Source organism: Canis lupus, chromosome 31 (genome assembly GCF_048164855.1).
Source record: "Canis lupus baileyi chromosome 31, mCanLup2.hap1, whole genome shotgun sequence".
Lineage (NCBI taxonomy): Eukaryota > Metazoa > Chordata > Mammalia > Carnivora > Canidae > Canis > Canis lupus.
Window position 1 is genome coordinate 12,668,651 of NC_132868.1, and position 14,625 is coordinate 12,683,275.

The window sequence follows — 14,625 nt, forward strand, 5'->3', positions numbered from 1 at the left end:
AGGGGAACAGCATGGACCATAGGAACAGCATGGACCACGGAAACAGCACGTCCATGGGAACAGCATGTCCACAAGACCAGCATGCCCTGGGACGGCCACTGGTAGACAAGGGGGCAAGCTCATTCCGGGTACTTTGCAGACAGAGCGACTCCGCTGAGCCCACAAGGAGAGGGGCAAGCACCCAAGTCAGCAAACTCCAAGGGAGGCTTCTTCCCCAGGGCATTGGCGCATCAGCTGCATGTGAGAAAGGGGCTTCACCTGGGGGTGGGAAGCATCCACTCCAGTTACTTGTCCAAACAGCACCTGACTGAAGGCCACTTGGCTGCTGGCTCCTGCTAAGGCTGGTGCAGCTTGGTCAGCAAGCAGACGTGCTGCACGTCCAGCTCCCCATGGACTCCAGGGCTGGCGTGGCATGTAAACACAATGACCTCCCTCCACTGGTGCCCCAGGCTGTGACAGGTGCTACCCAGGGAAGCTTAGGTGCCTCAACAGGGTGCAGAGGGAGACCCTATGGGGCCAACAGGGTCCCCAGATCCAGTCTACCCAGATCTTGCAAATGTGCCTCACCTGGAACAGGGCCCAAGGGCCCTTTCAGTTGTAATGAATCAAGGCTACCAAAGTAGATGGACCCTAACCCAGTAGGACCCCAATGTCCACATAAGGTCAAGTGGAGACAGGATGGAGGGCCTGCCCTGAGTAACAGAGGTGAGGTCAGACAGGGCATCCACAGGCCCAGGGACACCAGGCATTGGCAGCTACACCGGGAGCTGGGAGAGGCAGGAAGCAGCCTCCGGAGGACGCTCAGCCTGGGGACATCCTGGTCACAACCTGCACCTCCAGAGCTCTTGGAGGGTAGACTCCTGCTGCTCTGACCCACCCAGGTGGCGATGCAGTCACAGGACACAGACTTAATTTATCAAGAGGCCTCAGTGATTGGGAACAGAGAGGGCCTCTGCCAGAGCAGGGCTCAGGAACAGAGACGTGAGGACACGTGGGACCCCCAGTGAACAGCCAGGACTTCCGTGCTCCCTTCCTGCAAAGGAAGCACATTAAAGCTCTATTTCTCGACAGCCTTTAGTACCATGACAGACTGCTGTGCTGACCCCACAGCTCACTTTCTTTTCTTTTTTCTTTTTTTTTTAATTCTTATTTATTTATGATAGTCACAGAGAGAGAGAGAGAGAGGCAGAGACACAGGCAGAGGGAGAAGCAGGCCCCATGCACCGGGAGCCCGACGTGGGATTCGATTCCTGGTCTCCAGGATCGCGCCCTGGGCCAAAGGCAGGTGCCAAACCGCTGCACCACCCAGGGATCCCCTAGCTTTCTTTTCTTATTCTAAAAGAAATTGGAATGTTTTAGAGGACCCCTGAAAGTGTCATGGGGCCCAGCCCCAGCGTGTCCAGTGGGTAAGTTGGTCTGGTCACCACGGGCTCACCAACAGCAGCACTGGTGTGACTGGGAAAGGACAGGCCCATGGAGGGCCCGGAGAGGTGGGCAAGCAGCTGGGTGCCCCGGACCTGCCGGCCAGGCCAGAGATGACAGACCTGTGACCCAAAGTTGCCGTGGGGAGCCTGTGAAGGATTTTGCCTGCTTTTTTAGTCACATTACCTATTGCACACATCGACCTACATGATGGTTCCTAAAACCTGGTGATTCCAAAATGCCAAATTCAACTAAGTTTTCACAGAGGTCCCCAAAGTAGAAAAAAATTTCAAAACGCATAGATGCTCCAGGGATGTTAAAAAGTCAGAAAAATGAGCAAAGAACTTGAACAGATCCTTGAAAAGAGATAGTTGATGGATACCTAATAAGCTGTCACCCTTGGAGCCATCAGCAGCGCATGGAGGAGAGCACTGCCCACGGCGGGTCCGGGAGCCCGACACAGCCCCGTGCGGCCTCCACCCTGCGTACAGGGAGCCCCTTGGCAGGGCCAAAAGCGAAACACATGCCTGTGTGTGACGGCGCCGTCCTGGGGCAGGGTGAGGGCCTGTTAGTTCCCTGGTGCTGCACTACCAGACCTCCCCGAAGCTGGAAGCCCCAAATAACACACGCTCATCCCCTGAGAGTTCTGGAGGCCGGAGTCTGGAATCTGTGTGTGTCGGAGGCCCGGTCCTCCTGAAGTCCAAGGGGAAATGTGCTGCAGGCATCTCTTCAGCTTCCGGAGGCAGCCTTGGGCGTGTAGACGCCGAGCCCTGTGTCCACCGCCCTGTTCCTGTGGGTGCCTTCACACGGCATTCTGCGCCCCTTCTCACAAGGACTCCACTCATGGGGGAATTGGGGCTCACCACACTCCAGTGTGACCGCGTCTTAACCTGTGACATCTGAGAGGATGTACATTGTACATATTTCCAAATAAGGTCACATTCTAGAGTTTGCAAAAGGACTTGCGTTTGGGAGGACTCTCCGCAGCGCCACTCAGACAACCCAGGGCAAACTGCCCGTCTCGAGAGCCTCAGCTGAAGCCCATCTGCAAAGCCCCTTACCATGTAAGGGGACACACAGGCTCCCAGACCAGGACACGGACATCTTTGGGGGCCACCATTCCCACCACCACACAGTATATGCCCAACAAAAACGTAATGACTCCAGCAACAGATGTGCTGGAAAGTCCATCGCAGCACCATTGTTCAGCCAGAAGCAGGAACTCGAGCGCTCATCCCCAGCAGAGGGGTGGCTGCGGCTCACTCCCGCAGCAGGGGGCCATCTGGGATCACCTGGCTTGAAAGAAGACTCTGGTGAACGGAGTATCACACAAAAGCCAGAGCAAAGGAGCAAACACTGTATGACACCACGTGTGTGCTATCTGACTCCGCGGGAGACACAAGCGAAGGGAAAGCTCAGCAATGATGACAGGGCTCAGGATGACAGTTGTGCCTCCCAAGACTGGGAGGGAGCATGGCGATTTCTGGGGTGCCAGCGACCTTCTGTGACTTTACCTGGCTACCAGCTTCAGGGGTGCACAACACTATTTATAAAGTAAACCCCAAAAGATGGCACTGGCCTTCCCCTATGGGCACCGGGTGGTCTGTCCCCATCCCCGAACCCTCGTTGACTCCAGCCTGGCCCATCACTGAGCTCCTCATCTCCCTGCATTGAACCGAAGCAGGTCTGGTGGCTCCTGGGGCCAGGCGGCCTGTCCCCCATGTCGGCTCCCCCGGGACTCACTGGTCTGGAGCAGCCTCCGGCCGATCCTCCCCAGTGAGTCCTGGGCTGACTGCAGGCCGCGGGGCTGACAAGTCTTTGGGACACAGAGGAACGTTCTTACTAAAGCTTCCAGCCGTGGTCTGCCGACCCCTGTGTCCAGAGGTCTGTTTGTTCCTCTGTCCTTCTGTGGGCCTGTCCAGGCACCTGCGGGGGCCCAGCACCTACCTGCCAGGCCCGCCTGCCCTCCCCGGGCTCTCCAGCTCCAGCGGCCGTGGGCCCCGCGCGGGTGGGAGGCGGCACCAGGGGGCGCTGTCGGCCGTCGGCGGCCCGCTGTGGCACTGAACCGCTGAGCCCTGCAGAGGGCGGTGGGCCTTCCAGAAACCACGCTGGCCCCGCGCTTGCCAGGCTTCTCTGGCCCCTTCTCTGGGGGCCCCGACCCTGCTGCCCCCTGCTGCCCCGGGGACGGAGCACGGAGCCCCACCCCAGAGGCTGGCCTCCCAGAGTCCTGCCCCTGCCGTGAAAAGTGAGGGGGACAGGCACCCCAGAAATCCTCCACTCTCGTGTGTTCTCCCTGCAACATACACACACCTGTGAACACACTCGCACACACACATGTGCATGCACAGACACATGCTTGCACGTGAGCACACACGAGCACGTACACACTCGATGCACGCACAACCACATAAGCCCACACACACATGCTTGCACATGAGCACACACAAGCATGTACACACTTGATGCACGCACAGTAACATAAGCCCGCACACACACATGCATACACACAGGTATGTGCACACACATGTTTGCACACACTTAGGTATGTGCACACTCGCTCACACACATACTGGAGGATGGGGCTCTGCTGGCAGATGGAGCTGGGCGAGGAAAGCCAGAGGAGGCAGCCCCCACTGGCATCCTGTCCCTTGTCCCCTTGGCGTGGCCTCGACTGCAGGCAGGCTATTCCTGGAGCCTCGGAGGAAGAAGGCGCCAAGCCCCCGGCCCCTCCTGAGAGCCTGTGCGTCCTCACCGCGTGCAGCCTGGACGCTGTCCACTAGAGGGGAGTGTTGGCTGCGGCGCCGGGCCTGCAGCGCCTTAACTCCAGAACTGGAACCTGCGTTCCTGCCTGGAGAGGTGGGGACCCCGTCCATGCTTGCCCTCCCCAGTGACCACGTCCTGTCCCCCGTAACCTTCCAGTACATTCTTATTCAAAGGTGGCCTCTGCACATCCCAGCAGGCACACAGCTTCCCGGCCCCAGCTGACCGAATCTTAGGGCCATGTTAGGGATGAGGCTGGGGAGCCGCAGTGACCACGGGGAGCCTGGGGGGCCAGGAAGGGGCAGTACCAGGGGTCCTGCCTGTAGGGCTCCTCGTCCGAGGACAGGTGTTCTGACCGGCCACACTGTCCAGCTGTAGAGAGGAGTCAGTCACGGGATCAAGGCCCCAATGTCCCCGTGTCCCCGAGCACACAGTCCCCCTGCTCCTGCCCTCGTGCCCTCCAGGACTGTCGCTCCCTCTGCTTTGTCACTTCTCTTGAAATGTATCCTCCTTTGTCCAAAACACATAAATCCACCAAGGCTAGCCCTTTGGGGGCTTTGTCTTCTTTCCACAAAGCTACTTCTTGGGTGTGACAAGCTCTTGAGAAGTGTTTTCCTCGTGAAATGTGTCCCTTCTGCAGAGCAGAGGAAGGCGAGGTGGAGGGGCAAGGGCCCCAGCTGGGTGGGGGTCCACTCTCGCTAGGGGCAGTGGCTCTGGGGGGTCGGCGGCCAGCTGAGCTGACACCCGTGCCCCCCTCCCGAGGACCCACTGGCCCTGCCCGGCGTGCCGTGTCTGCACACACGGGGTTCATGTGGTCAGAGAGCCCACATGAGAAATAACTGAGAAACGGGAATTAGGTTGAAAATGTCTCGGTGAACAGCATGATTAACATCTTCACGTATTTTTTTTCCTAACTTTCCACTTACATAAAACGTTCAGCATAAGATTGGAATGAAGCTGTTTTCTAACTCAAATATATTTTCAGACTCTGCATTAACTCTAACATGGTGCCAATCCCAGTTACTGGAGTGTCTTCAGAAACACCGTTTGTAATGCTCGACAAATGTGACAGGACGTGGATTTGCCAAGATTTATTGAGCGACTTGCACGAGGTTTGTGACGTGTGCGCCCTGGGTGGTCCCGCTGCAGTGACATCTCAGTGCTCGGCGGGGCTCGCTGTCCACTCACCACACAAACTAGGGGTCGGCCAGCGAGCAGGTGCTGTAGGCTTGGCGGCCCGTGTGGTCTCCGTCTCCTGCTCCGGTTTTGGCCTAACAAGCCTTTGAAACGGCAAGGTATTCTTGGGTCCTGGGCCCTCGGCGGCTGCAGGTGTGTCTCCACACTGCCCACCCCCAGGCCGTCCTCAGGCAGACGTTCCCAGCAGGCCATACGTAGGCACATTCGAGGCTTCTGTACTTTTGCCAAGTTCCTTCCAGCAAAGAGTACGGGCATGTGGACTCTTACCTGCAGCTGACACAGCCTTTGCTCAAGGACTTGCAGCACTCTGCTGACGTGTTACTAACTCCCAAGGAGAAGCAGGTGCCATCTGAGGTCTCTGTAGGTGGCGGTGACCCCACGGGCACGTTCTGGTGAGAAGGGTGACGTGCGGCCACCTCGTTTATGAGCCCTCTGTCTGCCCCTCCCCCACGGTGTGCCCGCAGTTCCAGGCTCCGCTGGCCTGCCTTCGTTTCACTCCAGTATTTCTTGAATTGTCAAAGGTTCCAGCATCTGTTGTTAAATCCAAGAGTTTTCATCTCCGTCTTTCTCTCTGACCTCGGGTGTCTAAAGAAGCTCCTGGGGTGGGTTTGGGCGCCCAGGGGGGAGCCTAAGCACCCCGCCGAAACTCCAGAGGGAACGCAGATTCTCACCTGTTTTGCAGGGCAAAGGGTTTCCATAGTAAAGATCAAACCAAAGCGAAGCTTCCCGACCCACGGCACGTAGCAACGTTTGTCCATGTGTCATGTCTGCATGTGTGCACTGACCCCTCCACCACCGCACACATGCTCCAGGCTCCGGGCCAGGAAGCCTGGGGGTGTCAGAGGGTGCAGGGCCAGCAGGCCCACCCACCCTGATTCTGACCTACCAGGCCAAGGAGAGTGGATGCAGAGTTGGGGTTTGGGGCAGGGGTGCCAGGCCGGGGTCCCTAGGACCTGATCTCCCATAGGGGTGGCTTTGTCAGGGCCGAGCCAGGCAGGCCGTGAGTCCATCCGCATGGTACAGGATACTTCAGCTGCTGGCAGGCCAGGAGAAGGGTCTCAAACACCCATTTTCAGCAACCCCTTTACACGGGGTTTGATGACTTTTGCTATTTTAACACAATTTCTCATAAAATCCACTTTCAACCACAGGAGAGATGAGCAAATGAGCTAAGCTGAGATGAGGGTGGCCCCTAGTTCCCAGTGAACCCCTGCCCCCTGGCTTCGATGCAGCCAGCCTCCTGGGTGGGAAACCTAGTCTCAGCCCGCTGTCCACCTCTGGGTCCCTGACCCCGGACATGGAGCAGCCTTATTTATGGAGCTTTTTCCTTCTGCCGCCCACCCCCTCACTCCCAACAGTTCCTAAAGAAGCCCTACTCACCGCTCTCCCCTCCAGAGTCCTGTCCAGCCCGGTGACCAGCCCCCAGATGATTGCCCGGGCACACTGGTCACCCCACAGGAAGGCTTGGAGTCTCCTGGATGGAGAGGCAGCCCTGCAGGGATAGACTCGCCCAGAGGAACAGGCTCTATGCAGCCAGAGTCCTGAGCTCCCTGGGACCCCAGGGCAGAGGCAAGCTCAGGGGAACAAGGTCACTGCTGCAGGCTGGCCTGCTGGCCTGTTTTCCAGGAAGGAGCAGAGATGGAACCACTTTTCACCCCTGATCCTGGGGCCGGGTGGTGGCGCTACAAGCAGAGCTTCCCCAGGGTCTCAAGAAGGTGAGTTCTGGGGTGGGGGTGGGGGGCTTCTGTGGCATCGATTTGAAGTCGAAATCAATTAGGACCATAAACGCTACAACTAAGGGAAAAATTAACTTTGAGGAGTGACAGCCAGTCATAACAGTTTAAGGCTTGCTTTAAATCTTAAACTTCCTCTCCAACACCCCATTCTAAACCTATACCTGAAAATGGTCAGGAGACGCACACGGAATGACAGAGATGCGCAGACACATCCTGCGAATTTGCGACTTACTAAATAGAATGAACAGCATGACCCCATTTAAAGATTTTTTTTAAAACCATTTTGGGGTGGGGGGGATACCTGGGTGGCTCAGCGGTTAAGCCTCTGCCTTTGGCCTAGGATATTACCCTGGGGTTCCAGGATCGAGTCCCACGTCCAGCTCCCTGCATGGCCCCTGCTCTTCTCTCTGCCTGTGCCTCTGCCTCTCTCTCTCTCTCTCTCTCTCTGTGTGTGTGTGTGTGTGTGTGTGTGTCTCATGAATAAACAAAATCTTTTTTAAAAAATTTTTTTAAATTAAAAAACATGATAAAACCATTTTAAAAAAAAATTAGTAAAATTAGTACCTGGTAATGTTCTCTGGGTGGGAGACTATGGATTCGTTCATCAATATAAACATGAATATAGGGGATCCTTGGGTGGCGCAGCGGTTTGGCGCCTGCCTTTGGCCCAGGGCGCGATCCTGGAGACCCGGGATCGAATCCCACGTCGGGCTCCCTGCATGGAGCCTGCTTCTCCCTCTGCCTGTGTCTCTGCCTCTCTCTCTCTCTCTGTGACTATCATAAATAAATAAAAAATTAAAAAGTAAAAAATAAAAAAAATAAACATGAATATATATATATATATATATATATATATATATATATATATATTCTCCAGGGTTTTTTGTACGACGAGTCATCTCAACAGAACCACCGCTCCCTGAGTCTCAGCGCCTACAGTGCAGGAGGATCCCCTCGTTTCCAGGGTGAACTGCTCCAGAGAGGCCCACCGGGGGGCTCTGGGCACCTGGGTTCCCCACCCCAGTGTGTTTCTTTGTGACTCTGGGAGATTTTCTTGGGGCTCCAGACCCCCCAAGCCCCCAGGGAGTGATGATGCAGACAAGCCTGCTTGTGAACTGTGAGCAGGTCAGCCCTGCCCCCCGGCAGCCTGGAGCCGCGTCCACAGCTGCTGTGTCAGGACCACGGGGTCGCGAGGAAGGAGCCCAGGCCAGAGCTCCTGACTTGGGAGGCTGGTGCCTGGTGACTGGGGAGTCTGCTCACAGAAAACTCGTGTCTCCAGGCTCCTTGCTTCCCGTAGCTATCACGAAGCAAGAGCCAAGCAGGGACCCAGATTTGGTGTGTCCTCTCCTGACCCTTCTGCCCCGGGACACCTGCCTACCCTCACTTCTCCGGAGAGTCAGGTTCCAGGACCCAGAGGCCAGGGCGTCATGAAGAGGCCTTGGAGAACCCATCCCGGCTGCTTTGCTCCTCTGAGGTCCATTTGCGTGTCGTGGGACAGAGCACACCAGACCTGTATGAGGGTGGATAAGGCGCATTCCCAGCGGGGGCGGGGAGGGAGGGCTTCAAGGAACCTGCCCGTGAGGATGCTGGGGTGGCGGGGGCAGTGATGGGGGCAGGGGGGATAGTCTTCAGCTGCCAGGGGCAGGACTTAGTGCTGAGGACCCGTGCCAGCCCAGTACCTCCTCCACAGGGCCCTCGGACAACTGGGGCTTGCTTCCCCCACCCTCAGGACCCCCGAGGGTGCACCTGAAAGCCTCCTCTTTCTCAACATTCTCACAACCTGTGCTATGGGTTGAATTGTGTGCCCCAAACGCTGAAGTCCTATCTCCTGGAGACAAGGGCTTTGCAGAGGCAATCAGGTAAAGGGGAGGTCGTGAGGGCGGCACGGATCGCACAGGACTGGGGCGTCCCAAGAGCACACAGAGAGAAGGCAGAAGGAGCCCGCCATCTATACACCAGGGACGTGTAGTCTGTAGAAGGCAGGCTGGGGACGCCGCTCCTGACAGCTGACCTGGGACTTCCCACCTCCAGGAGATGTCCGCATAGGGGGCACCTGCCCTGAGCACGCTGTCCTGGCAGGCCCAGTGCACCAGTGGGGAACCCGGCGCCCCATCCAGAATGTTGCTCTCACTCCTGCCATCCTGCCAGAGCCGGACCCCCAGGGACAGCAGCCGGGCTGTGGCCATGCAGGCACCCCATCCACGTAACCACAGGGCTGACCTGAGCATGGATGGGACAACAGCAGAAGGTTCCAGCAGTTCCTTCCCAACTTGCACCCCTCAGGCCACCTTCCCTGCACTGCGACAGCCTGGGCCCAGTGCGGATGGGTTGCCTGCTGCCAACCACACCGTGGCCTCCTGCCCAGACTGTCCAGCCTCACCTTCAGGCCCCACCTTCAGCGCCTTAGTGAGGCTGGCCGCCTGGTGCTGGGTCCGGGGGCCTGAAGGGCGCATTAGCCCGCTACAGGGCTGGCCCCACCTTGAGTCTTCCGGGTTCACGTCACTTTGCTGAGCCGGTGATGCAGGCAGCAGGTGGGATGCACCCCTCCCGGGGCGGCACCAGGGGACCTGTCGATGGTCATCGGGGGTGATGCCTGCTTGCACCCACACGACAGTCTCCTCAGGCTTGTTAGGGGACCAGTGGGCCCTGGGGACCCCGCGTGTGGCCAACTATGCTGAGGAGAACGAGCACCCTGTGGCCTGGCCTGAAGAGGACAAAGCGGGCATCCTGCTCACAGCTGCCATCTAAGGACCCTGGGCCTCCACCCTCCTGCCTGCAGTGGCCACCGCTCTAAGGGCTATCGAGGAGCCAGGGACAGGCTCAGAGCAAGGAACCAAGGGCTGCCGACAGCCAAACCAGTCAATGAGACCTGCATGAGGCCCAGCGTCCAGGTGCCCTCTGCCCAGACAGGTCCCTCCTGGCTCTGCATCCACGTGACAGACTAGGGATGAGTCGGCCCTGGCCAAATCCATCAGAGAGGGAGCACTCACAACCTGCAGGCATCCACTGTTCCTGAAGCCTGCAGGCACCGGGGCCTTACGTTGTCACGCTCCTCCTGTGTGTTGGCCACCACAGCCGCCGGAGGCCAGCAGGGAGCATGACGCTGTCCTCACCATCATCGGGACATCTCTGCGGCAGGTCAAGCCCTATTCACAGACAGAAGTCCAACCCCGTGCTGATGGGGGCCCCAGGGTGCACAGGTGGGCCCCAGCATCAGCGGAGGCAAAGCCAGCTTCTCCACAGCCTGCAGGATGCTCTCCCTACTGATTTAATTCACGCAGAGGCCGCTCCGAAATGGCCTTCTGACCTCGGAAGCATCCGGGACCCAAAAGCCAGAATAGCTCAGGAGGGGCCCCTTGAACATCATTGGACGACCCAGCCTGGCACCCAGGGGCAGGTGGACTCTCACCCAGGGCAGCGGTGAGGGTGAGGGGAGTGGCCCCGTGAGTCCCGGGAGCTCCCCCAACCACAGAGGTAAGAAGACATGGCCTCCCGCCTAAAAGCTCCAACAGAGAGGACGGGCCTGCACAAAACAGCTGTATCATCCAGAAACGGCAGCCAGGCAGGGACACTGGTGCCAGGAGAGCTGGGGGGGTCGGGATGCTGGGGTGCAGGAGGTGGAGCAGGGGCTGCTCCGCTGCTCTGGGCCACAGCGGGGATAGCAGACCTGGCCCAAGGGGGCCTTCTTCCTGCCTCCTCCCCGACCCAGTCCCCATCCTGGCCCAGGGGCAGCTCCGCCCCCTGGGACTGGGGGCCCAGGGCTTTGGCTGAGGTCCCATCAACCCTGAGGCCATAACTGAACAGCCTGGGTCTTGTGATCATAGAGAGCATGGTCCTGGGCCCATGGTCCTCCGACAGCAGCTCCTCGTCTTAGGGTCACTGCCAGCAGAAACTGCTTCACAAAGGACGCAGAGACACAAGCCTGCCACACATCTGCCAGGGTTCAGACCCACCCAAGTGCTGGCAGGTGAGACACCCCCTGGGGGCCCACAATCCAGAGGGACTGAGGCCCCTGGGGGCAGCACCTCCTCCTCCCTGTCGAGGGACAGATACATACAGTATGTCAGGGCTCCCATCCCCGGAGCTGGCTGTGTCCCCAGTGCTGGGGGCTGCATAAGTCACGGAGCTGCCTCGGGCTGCCCACCCTCCCCTGCACCCTCCGGGGGCATGAGCACAACCTCAGAGGAGCCAGGGAGGCCTGCTGGCAGAGGGGGCATGCCTGGGCCCTGAGGGTCCAGGTGGGTGGGGGTTCTGGGGAGCAGAGGGGGATTTCCAGGGGCCAGCAGCCCCTCTCCCACACTGCTGTCCCGGGGTCATTGCTGAGACCCTCCCAGCAGATACTGATGGGCCACTGAATCAGGCCGAGTCACCACTGGCCTGGGCCGATCACAGCAGAGCATCATGGGGGGCCAACCTGGGGACACGTGTTACCCACCCCAGCAGGTTTGAGATGGAAGGAGGTTTGGGGCTGGGGAGGCAGCTGGGAGTTGATTCAGACACGGCGGGTGAGGGTGACCATCTGCAGGCCTTGCTGACCGCACCAGTCTGCTCTCCCCATCAGCCCAGAGCCGGCTGTGGCGCCTTGTCCCGCCCCCCTGGCTCCACACACGGTTCCTCTAAGGTCAGGAATCTCCCCGAGCAGAAAGCAGAACCGTGTGCTGACAGATTGAGGAACATGAGAGGGGACCAGATTTACCTACATCTGAGTGACCTGAATAGTTCAGCGGAAGCCAGAATTAAACAGAAGCACCACGCTGGGAAATGTAAGTACAGAACATCAGTGAAGCCCCGGAGGACCAGCGGCTTCCGGAGTTTCCACACAAGTCTGTACCTCTGCCCTCATCTTTAAAACTCCCACAGATCAACAAGAAACAGACAAGTCAGCAGAAGGTACGAACAAGTAACTCGAAGAAAGAGAAGGCCTGCAGGCCCAGGGAAACCTGCCCAACGGCACAAGCCTCCAGGCGCACATGCCACAGGACGAAGCCAGTGTGTCCATCAGAGTCCCCGGCCACCAGGAGGCACATGCCACAGGATGAGACCAACAGGGCACACACTGCACTGGGAAAGGCCGGGAACTTTTCTCTGAAAAGAGAGCTGGGGATAACCCATCGGGCAGGCGGTGGATATGTGCGAGCATCTGGGGAGCATAGAGGGGACAGATGCACTAGGACACAGAAGCTGAACGGACACAGCTGCCTATACAGACACAGATACAGGTGCAGGTGCAGGTATAGGTGTGGGTGCAGTAACAGGTGTAGGTGCAGGAACAGGTGCAGGTGCAGGAACAGGTGCAGGTGCAGGTAAAGGTGCAAGTGCAGGCACAGGTACAGGTGCAGGTGTAGGTAGAGGTGCAGGTGCAGGCACAGGTAGAGGTGCAGGTGCAGGTAGAGGTGCAGGTGCAGGTTGAGGTGCAGGTGCAGGAACAGGTACAGGTGCAGGTGCAGGTAGTGGTGCAGGTGCAGATATAGATACAGGTAGAGGTACAGGTGCAGATACAGTTACAGGTGCAGGAACAGGTACAGGTAGAGGTGCAGGTGCAAGAACAGGTAGAGGTGCAGCTCAGGCATGGGCACCCCACCTCCAGGAAGGCTGGTAGAAGGGGGCAGGCCCAACGCCTACAGCCCGAGGTGGGTGACTCCACCATAACATGGTCCTGTTCACCTGCGTGCTGGCAACGCCCTGAGTGTAGAGCACAGGCACAGCCCCGTGTGCAAAGTCTCGAAGCCACTGGTCCCCCAGGCCCTGCTCACACCAGCCCTGCAGGGTCTCTGGCCAAACCGATGGCACAGGGCTCTGCTCTGGGTCAACGAGCAAGCAGACTTTCCCCAGGTCCACCTGCTGCCTGGACCATCAGGCCAACCAGGGGAAACAGGGAAGGACTAGACTAGGGCCTCCAGGAGCCACCCTGGGGTCCCAGTGAGAGTGAGATCTCATGTCCTCTCCACCCCACAAGTGAGGAGACATCACCAGCCCTCAGGCTGGCGAACACTTGCCTGCTCCTGCCAGGCCATCCGCCACTTCCCTCCAGGTGAAAATCCTCAGAAGAGCCATGGTGGGCACACTGTCACCTGGGTGATAGGTGAGGCACTTGACACCGTTCACACCTCCCTCCCCCCCCCCCCGGGGGGCCTGATGCAGGTGCGCCGAATCCCCCGTGGGCTTCCTGTCTCCCTGGGAGCAGACTCTGCTGTTTTCTCTGAAGCACTCACGACGAGCACAGGAAAAAGCCAGTGTGTCCGTCAGAGTCCCCGGTCAAGAGGCAACAGGATGAATCCCCTAGAGATTCCTCGTAGGAGCCGGCTGAGGAGGCCGACGAGTCCTACTGCCCGCAGGCGGCACCCTGGAGCGCCCGGAGGGCCAGCGACGGGATCCAGTCTGAACGCCAGCGGGCTCCAGATGTTTCAACTCCAAAGGCCAGAAAGGACCAGTGTCCCAGGTCAAGGCAGGCAGGCAGGGGGAGCCCCATCTCACGCCTTGTGTGCCTTCACCTGACTGGATGAGGCCCACCCACACCGGGAAGCCCAATCTGCTTTATTCAGTCCACCGATTCAAATGCTAACCTCATCCAAAAACACCCTCATGGACACGTCCAGGATAATAACATATGGCCAAACATCTGGGTGCCCCATGGCTCAGTGGGGTCGACACAGGAAATCCACCATCACAAGGGCCCTTATTTCCTTCCCTCCTTCCTTCCTTTTTTATTTTTTTTATTTTATTTTTTATTTTTTGTATAGATTTCCACATGACTTTAATAAAGAAAACTTCTCTCACCTTCCGGCATAGAAGTTGTCCTCCTAACTGGAGTCACTTCTGGTTCTGGGGGAGATTCCAAGTGAGAGATGAAAGGCCGTGTCCCTACCCTATGCTGAGGAAGTTCGCGAATCCTCCAAGAAGTGGGAATCTCCTCACAATGTGAAGGTTCAGCCGCCACTGGAGGCCGCAGGTGCGCCACCCGAGGCTGCTGGCCATTGAGGCACAGCTGCTCACAGCCGCTGACCCCAGGCACGGAGCACGAAGACAGAGAGTTCTCACTCAGGACACCCTCGCTGCTTGGCTCAGTCAGCAGGTTGTGAAAACATTTCCAAGAAATCTGTCCTTTATGTCATCATTTCCTTTATTACATGCCTTTGTCGTGGGTTATTCTGTTACACAACAGCACAGTCATTTTTCAGGTGCCGTTTATTTAAAAAAAATAACAAAATAAAATCACATGAGGACAATTGAACCTAATAATAATATTTATAATTAGCATTTTTTAAATATTTTATTTATTTGAAAGACATAGAGCATGAGCAGGAGGGGCGGGGGCAGAGGCAGCAGCAGGGAGCCTGACGCGGGGCTTGACCCCAGAACCTGGATCATGACCTGAGCCAGAGGCAGACGCTTCACCGATGGAGCCCCCAGGCGCCCCCGAGAAGAGCACCAACTGTCCTTGCGCACAATGCCATTCAGCAGATGCTCATCAACAAGGGGCAGGGCCTGCGGACAGTGGGTTGTGGGGCCT

General features: G+C 57.9%; 1 long non-coding RNA gene across 3 annotated transcripts; it reads right to left on the minus strand.

The window, feature by feature from the left end:
• Positions 1-5,258: 5,258 nt before the first annotated feature.
• Positions 5,259-14,176, minus strand: LOC140621971 (uncharacterized). 3 transcript variants are annotated; one of them, XR_012021719.1, is made up of 4 exons: positions 13,893-14,176; positions 8,494-8,625; positions 7,680-7,889; positions 5,259-6,050 (listed from the first exon to the last, which is right to left on the minus strand). It is a non-coding gene; the product is annotated as an uncharacterized lncRNA (long non-coding RNA). The 3 variants fall into 3 exon arrangements; XR_012021721.1 differs by lacking the exon at positions 8,494-8,625; XR_012021720.1 differs by lacking the exons at positions 7,680-7,889; positions 8,494-8,625.
• Between the last annotated feature and the right edge of the window lie 449 nt (positions 14,177-14,625).